The following is an 8495-nucleotide window of genomic DNA, read 5'->3' as shown; positions in this document are numbered from 1 at the left end:
AACTCTCACATTCATACATGACTACTGGAAAAACATTAGCTTGGACTAGATGGACCTTTGTTGGCAAAGTAATGTCTCTGCTTTTTAATATGCTGCCTCAGTTTGTTGTAGCTTTTCTTCCAAAGAGCAAGCATCTTTTAATTTCAAGGTGACAGTAACCATCTACAATTATTTTGGGGCCCAAATAAATAAACTCTGTGACTGTTTCCATTGTTTCCCCATCTGTTTGCCATGAGGTACATCTATTTGCCATGAAATGATGGGACCAATGCCATGATCTTCATTTTTTGAATGCTAAGTTTTAAGGCAGATTTTTCACTCTCCTCTTTCACTTTCATCAAGAGGTTCTTTAGTTCCTCTTTGCTTTCTACCATAAGAGTGGTATCATCTGCATATCTGAGGTTACTGATATTTCTCTCAGCAATCTTGATTCCGGCTTGTGGTTTAACCAGCCTGGTATTTCTCATGATGTACTCAGCATATAAGTTACATAAACAGGGTGACAACATATAGCCTTGACGTACTCCTTTCCCAATTTGAAAACGGTCCATGGTTTCATGACCAGTTCTAATTGTTGCTTCTTGGCCTGTATACAGGTTTCAAAAGAGACAGGTAAGGTGGTCTGGCATTCCCATCACTTTAAGAATTTTCCAGTTTGTTGTGATCCACACAGTCAAAGGCTTTAGCATAGTCGATGAAACTGAAGTAGATGTTTTTCTGGATGGAATTCTCTTGCTTTTTCTATGATCCAATGAATGCTGGCAATTTGATCTCTGGTTTCTCTGCCTTTTCTAAATCCATCTTGAACATCTGGGAGTTCTTGTTTCATGTACTGTTGAAGCCTAGCTTGGGAGAATTTTCTATATTACTTTACTAGCCTGTGAAATGAGTGCAATTGTGTAGTAGTTTGAACATTCATTGGCATTGCCCTTCTTGGGATTGGAATGAAAACTGACCTTTTCCAGAACTGTGGCCACTACTGGTATACAGAGTGCAGTACTTTTACATCATTATCTTTTAGGATTTGAAATAGCTCAGCTGGAACTTCATCACCTCCACTAGCTTTGTTTGTAGTGATTCTTCCTTAGGCCCACTTGACTTCACACTCCAAGATGTCTGGAAATAGGTAAGTGATCACACCATTGTAGTTATCTATGTCATTAAGATATTTTTTGTATGCAGTTCTTCTGTGTATTCTTGCCGCCTCTTAATATCTTCTGCTTCTGTTAAGTCCATACTGTTTCTGTCCTTTATTGTGCCCATCTTTGCATGAAATATTCCCTTGGTATCTTTAATTTCTTCAAAGAGATCTCCAGTCTTTCCCATTCTGTTGTTTTCCTATATTTCGTTGCATTGTTCGCTTAGGAAGGCTTTCTTATCTCTCCTTACTCTTCTTTGGAACTCTGCATTCAGAAGGGTATATCTTTCCTTTACTCCTTTGCCTTTTGCCTCTCTTTTCTCAGCTATTTGTAAGGCCTCCTCAGAGTCAGGATACTGAACTCCAAAGCCATTCTCTTTTTATAATTGCAAGATGTATATTTTAAATCATCAACATAATTAGAATAGCAAGAACCCTTACTGAATACCTAGTATGTACCCATACCTACCTTAAACTTTTCATATGCACTCCCTCATTAATTCTAAGAATAACAATATCAGGTATCTTCGAGTTCCTAATTTTACAGACACAGAAACTGAGTCTTAGAGAGGTGTAAGTGACCTCACTGAGGTCGTAGAGGTAGTATCTGACAAACCTGGGCTATTGAACTCCAGAGTCTAATATTCTCAACCATCTCACTCTTCTGCTTCCTAAATGACAGAAAATGCTTTGCTCCTGTAGAATCAATAAAGCCACAAGTATAATGCAGAGGAAAGATCCTCCTTTATCACAGAGAATCTCACAATCCTAAAACATTCTCTTCACTAACACATGTGCTTGAATATTTTGAGAAAACACATGGGGAATGGCTGAAGGAAGTAAAAAATTATAGCCTGGTATAAGAAAGACTCAGAAACAGCAATCTGGAAGTACTTAAAAAGTTGTCATGAAAAAGGAGCATATAATTATTCTTGTTTTTCCACAAGGAAAGATGGAGGTTGCATACAGAGAGTTAATATATAGCTAAATATAAAGAACTTTCCAATAATGAGAATTATTCAGAAGTAACCTGAATGTCTACATAAAGTGCTCTAATTGCCACTGGATTGGGGGCTGAAGTAAAATGAACATCAACCACACTACAAGTGTGTTTCTGTAATCTCATAAGGGTTAGAAATAAATTAATTTTAAGATGATTTCCAGTTCTGAGATGGAATCATTTAGAATTTGACTCTTCCTCTGGTGTGACTGTATCAGTTCAGTTCAATTCAGTGGCTCAGTCATGTCTGACTCTTTGTGACCCCATGAACTGCAGCACGCCAGGCCTCCCTGTTCTTCACTATCTCCTGGAGCTTGCCAAAATTCATATCCATTGAGTCAGTGATGTCATCCAACCATCATCCTCTGTCATCTCTTTCTCTTCCTGCCTTCAATCTTTCCCAACATCAGGGTCTTTTCCAATGAGTCAGTTCTTCCCATCAGGTGGCCAGAGTACTGGAACTTCAGCTTCAGCATCAGTCCTTCCAATGAATATTCAGGACTGATTTCCTTTAGGATTGACTGGTTCGATCTTCTTGCTGTTCAAGGGATTCTCAAGAGTCTTCTCCAACACCACAGTTCAAAAGCATCAATTCTTCAGTGCTCAGCTTTCTTTATAATCCAACTCTCACATCCATACATGACTACTGGAAAAACCATAACCTTGACTAGACGGACCTTTGTCGGTAAAGTAATGTCTCTACTTTTTAATATGCTGTCTCAGTTTCTCATAGCTTTTCTCCCAAGGAGAAAGCATCTTTTAATTTCATGGCTGCAGTCACCATCTGCAGTGATTTTGGAGCCCAAGAAAATAAAGTCTGACTTTACAAGAGTGTGACTGTATAAGAGTATGTGTTTAATTAACTTTACCATTATTGAAATTATTCCAAAATAAAATATATGCATTCCCCCTAAAGGATATATTAGAATTATCATGGCAACATTGCTTATAATAGTAGAAATTAATTAATTAATTAAAGCAAGGTAAATGTCCATTACTTGAAACTAGATTAAATAAATCTTGAAACGTATATTTTAATATATGTGTGTGCTCAGTCACTCAGTCGTGTCCAACTTTGTGACCCCATGGGCTGTAGCCCACCAGGCTCCTCTGTCCATGGAATTTTCAAGGCAGGAATACTGGAGGAGGTTGCAATTTCCTACTTCAGGGGACCTTCCGAACCCTGGGATCAAAATCATGTCTCTTGCATCTCCTGCACTGCCAAGTGGATTTTTTCAACAGTGCCACCTGGGAAGTCCTAATAGAAAAGTAAATAGGCATTATAAACCTATACCCTGAGTACCTGATGATGTGTGAAAAATGCTTATGATTACTGTTAAACCTAACAGGATGCAAATTATAAATAAACATAGAAATTTTATGATCTATAATATAATGTTTCCCATGTTTATCTTTAAAGTTTTTGAAACTGTATTTTTCAATTAATTATGTCCAAGTTCATCCCAATGTTGACCATATTGCCTGCCCCTTAACAGGTGTTCAAAAAATACTTGATAAATGAATAATGGGGAAAGAGCATGGCATGTTTTTAATAAAATATTTTGGGAAAATTAGTTAATATTTTAAAAATATCAGTCTATTTTACACATCAGACACAAAACAACATAGCTATCATATGGAAAAAACAAAGCCAAATAAAACCATAGAAGAAAATTTTGCTCATATTTTTAGGGATAATATGAAAATCTTAAAGAAAATTTATATAGCATGTCAAAAATAAGAAGAAAAACCACAAACTGGAAAAGCATTTGCAGAAAATTTGAAGAAAAAGTGGTAATTTATTAAGTGTTCATATAAATTATGGAGAAGGCAATGGCACCCCACTCCAGTACTCTTGCCTGGAAAATCGCATAGATGGAGGAGCCTGGTAGGCTACAGTCCATAGGGTTGCTAAGAGTCGGACAGGACTCAGTGACTTCACTTTCACTTTTCACTTTCATGCATTGGAGAAGGAAATGGCAACCCACTCCAGTGTTCTTGCCTCGAGAATCCCAGGGATGGGGGAGCCTGGTGGGCTGCCATCTCTGAGATCACACAGAGTTGGACACGACTGAAGTGACTTAGTAGCAACAGTAGCAGCATATAAATTAAGAGGAAAATTATCAAAACCCAAGATAGTTAAGCAAAGGGTACAAACGAATAATAAAAAGGTAAATATAAATAGTAGTATAGAGGAAATGGTAAATCAACTAGGAATAAAAAGTTAAGCAAAGTAATGTCTTATACAAATAGCAAATAGGATTTTCCTGGTGTCTCACTGTAAAGAATCTGCCTGCCATTGCAGGAGAAACTGGTTCAATCCCTGCTCCTGGGATTGCACATGCCCTGGAGTGACTAAGCCTGTGCACCACAGCTACTGAGGCTGGACTCTAGAGCCAAGAAGCTGCAACTACTGAGCCCACATGCCACAACTACTGAGGCCTGCACACCCTAGAGCCCATGTCCCCAACAAGAGAAGCAACCACAGTGAGAAGCCTGCACACCACAACTAGAGAGTAGCCCCTGATCTCCACAACTACTGAAAAGTCTGTGCAGCAACAAAAACCCAGTGCAGTCAAAAGTAAAATAACAAATAAATAGAAAAGAATAAATACATTCTTTGGTTCTGAAATATATATATTAAAAAGTGGTCTCTGCAAATACAGCAGTAGCAGAGTAATAAAATGTTTCATAAAAATAATTTTTCACATTTACTAAGAATTCTCTAACTTCATATCTTTCCATTCCACAGTCTCATCTCTAGAGAGTAACCTTAAGTTATTTCCAGTATAAGGAAAACAAATTAGATTGCCTTGACAAACTCCTTTCCCGATTTGGAACCAGTCTTTTGTTCCATGTCTGGTTCTAACTGTTGCTTCTTGACCTGCATGCAGATTTCTAAGGAGGCAGGTCAGGTGGTCTGATATTCCCATCTCAGAATTTTCCACAGTTTGTTGTGACCTACAGAGGCAAAGGCTTTGGCATAGTCAAAAAGCAGTAGATATTTTTCTGGAACTCTCTTGCCTTTTTTGAAGATCCAACGGATGTTGGCAATTTGACCTCTGGTTCCTCTGCCTTTTCTAAATCCAGTTTGAACACCTGGAAGTTCTCAGTTCACATCTTGTTGTTTAAAGTGTGTTATTCAGGAATCAAAATATCAAGATTGGCTTGAGGAAAAAATGGCACTAAATAATTACTAGATGTTACCACCCAAAAACACCTCTCTAATGTCTCAAACTGAACCTAGATATATTTATGAGAATCCTTATAGGCGATGGCATCATTTTTTCTCCTTCAAATAGCACACATGAAACAGCATCCTTTGACAATAAAAATCATTATCAATTGACTGGGGCTTTCAGATTTATTCAGTATTTTCTCATTTGACTGTCATGTCAGCCTCATAATTATCTCTCATGACTGTTATGTCAGTAGTCAGTAGGCAATACCCTGTCCATATTCCAAACTAAATAACCAAACTATAGATATGTCAAGTTAGATTTTTCCAAGGTCACACAGCTAAGACATGGAGGAGTACAAATGCAATCCTGAGTTATTTGGTTCTAAAGCCCATGATTTTCCATAATACCACACTGCTATTCCTGTGGTAGCAATAATTAAGTTGACAAGTATTGATTTTGTAAATCAGAAGCATAATAGTTCTTCCACAGAAGTGTAGATTAAATCTCTGAATGAAGGTAGAATGAGTGAGCACAATTGGCTGAAATTAATAACTGCTTTAAATCCAATCACTGTGTAGTTGTTATACTCTCCTTCCTCCTTGGAGCATAGAATGCTAGTCATTCTTCTCTACCATTATCTCCACTCTTTCATTCTTCTACTTTTCCAATGACCATATAACATTGTCCCAAGGCATTAACACAATAACCACAACCTATCTACCTGTTTTGATGAGGTTGTTACTCTTTGGACAGACTAGTTCAACCTTTAGTATGATTTTCTCACTTGCCTAAGATTTACCCTCTAAAGCTTCTCTATCTTTCTCCGAGTGGTAATCTTCAGCTTGAATTAAAGCCACCACTATAATTCCACTAGCTCTGTGACATCTCCATGACAAAGGGTAAATTAGATGTGCATATCAACCTCACATTTAAGCAACTGGTCCACAGGCAGAATATAAATGTTACAAAAGCTGCTGACTGTGCACTTTGTAATTACTCATACATTGTGGTTTATAGAATAAAAATATCTTCATACATTTCAATATTTTATGCCAATTTAATGAGTCTGGGGTATTGTAAATTCTGTAATATAGGGTTCATGTCTTGCCTTTCTTCTCTAAATGTTAATAGTTCATTTATATTCTTGGATTTAAACAACCAGGCATCTGAAAAAAGCACAACATAAATGAGCTGATAGTTTCACTGAGGTACTCTGTAGTTTCTTTGAGTTAATAATATAAAGTCAGCACTCTATGATAAACAACATATCATTAAACCCTGATTTTTTGTTCCTAATGACGCATCTCCACCCCCATTTTATTTAGGATTATTTTTAGGCAGACCTTTTATATTTGTACACAGACATTCCCACACATCTATCTGGATACAAAAACATACCCAAATATGTAAAACACAACCACACATTTATAGAATATATGATTGCTATCATCAAATGTCACTATTCAGAAAAATGTTAATCATTAATTAGCTCAAAAATCTGCTAGTTACTATGCTTATATATTACATATTTATAATACTGAATGCTCAATAATTGGCTATACTGACATTAGTTAATTTTATATTCTAACTCCCTGAAATAAAATTTCTCATCATTAGGATCTATGTAAGAGTTTGAGATATATATTTTTATATTATCTAACAACTTCAATTATAGTTCAAGAAACAGATTTAGAAAACCACAAGTCATATTTGAAATGAGTGTATTCCCCAATTCCAATGCTCTGATGTACCTTGACCACTAAACATTCCTTAGATTTATGTGTTTTCACATGTGCTTATCAATGTTATTTGCCACTGGGGACTAAGAAAGTACAAAAGGGGTTTTTAATCAGCATCTTTTTCACAGCTATTTTCATCTCTTTGTTGCTTACACTATAGATGATTGGATTCAACCCGGGGGTTAAAACCACACAGAGTAGGGCCATAAATTTATCTATTTCCTGTGAATCTACATGGAGAGAGCTGTCCCATAGAACAAATCCACTACACTTAGGTGGGCTGCACATTTGAAAAGGCTTTGCTTCGATCATTCACTTTGCTGATTCTTAGGATGCTGGAGAGGACGGACATGCAAGAAATAAAAATGAGCAGAATCAGCACGAGAAAGAAGTACATTGATCACCAACATGATTAACTGAAACTTGGAAGTGTCTACACAAGCCAATTTCAGGACTCTGAATTCGGGACAGCCAGAATCTCACAAGTGAAATGACATCCACTTCCACTCAAAGACAGTTGCAACACAGATACAGGGCAGTGAAGGAGCCTGTCACCCAGTAGCCAGCTGCAATCTGTACATAAACCTTCTTATTCATGATGATGAGTTATCTCAGAGGGTTGCAGATGGCCACATATTGGTCATATGCCATCACGGATAAGAACACACACTCAGTGGGGCCCATGGCCAAAGAGAAGTACATCTGGGCAGCACACCCTGAGAATGAGATGGTGTTTTTCCCTGAAACAAAGTTTGCCAGCATTGGAGTCAGGACACAAGTTTACCAGATATCCAGACATGACAGGTTGCTGAGGAAGTACATGGATGTGTGTAGGTGATAATCCAGAACACTAAAAGAAATCAGAATACTATTACCCAGTAAGGTGATCAAGTACATCAGCAAGCACAGTACAAATATGGTGATTTCAACTTAGGTATACTGAGTAAATCCCAGAAAGAAAAAAATTAGAAATGACTGTTGAGTTTGTCTTGCCCATTTTAATCCTCCTTGTCCATCTGTAGTAGTGAATAAAAGTATACATGGCCTATGTTTAAATTTTACATTCTAGCAACTTTAAAGGGACTTTTGTTAGGAGAACTTTAAAAAGAGTGTTGCCCTTCAATATTACTAGCAATATCACATTAATTATTCACTCATTCATGCCACATTTACTAAATACACTGAGAATCTAGAGCTAACACAAGTCCTTCTTTCAGGCAGTTCATAATCAAATACAGGGCACAGTCAAAACCACAATATGCATGCCCCAGGGCAACAGGCAAATAGAATAAGAACCCTATCTCTATGTTGGGGGCAGATTATCAATCAAAAGTAGCACTGAACTTAATCAGGTCAAGGACCAGGGGAGATGTGCCAAGTGAGGAGCAATTTTTTACAAAGTTATAATGAGAGAGAGTTTGCTTGCCCTTCATAAA

The 8495-nt window shown here is 37.2% G+C and overlaps 1 pseudogene; it reads right to left on the bottom strand.

The window, feature by feature from the left end:
- Window positions 1–7125: 7125 nt before the first annotated feature.
- On the bottom strand, window positions 7126–8056 carry LOC122710019 (annotated as a pseudogene).
- Window positions 8057–8495: the final 439 nt, after the last annotated feature.

The sequence above is a fragment of the Cervus elaphus genome, chromosome 16 (assembly GCF_910594005.1).
Source record: "Cervus elaphus chromosome 16, mCerEla1.1, whole genome shotgun sequence".
Taxonomy (NCBI): domain Eukaryota; kingdom Metazoa; phylum Chordata; class Mammalia; order Artiodactyla; family Cervidae; genus Cervus; species Cervus elaphus.
This window is presented reverse-complemented; position numbering and strand designations above follow the sequence as displayed.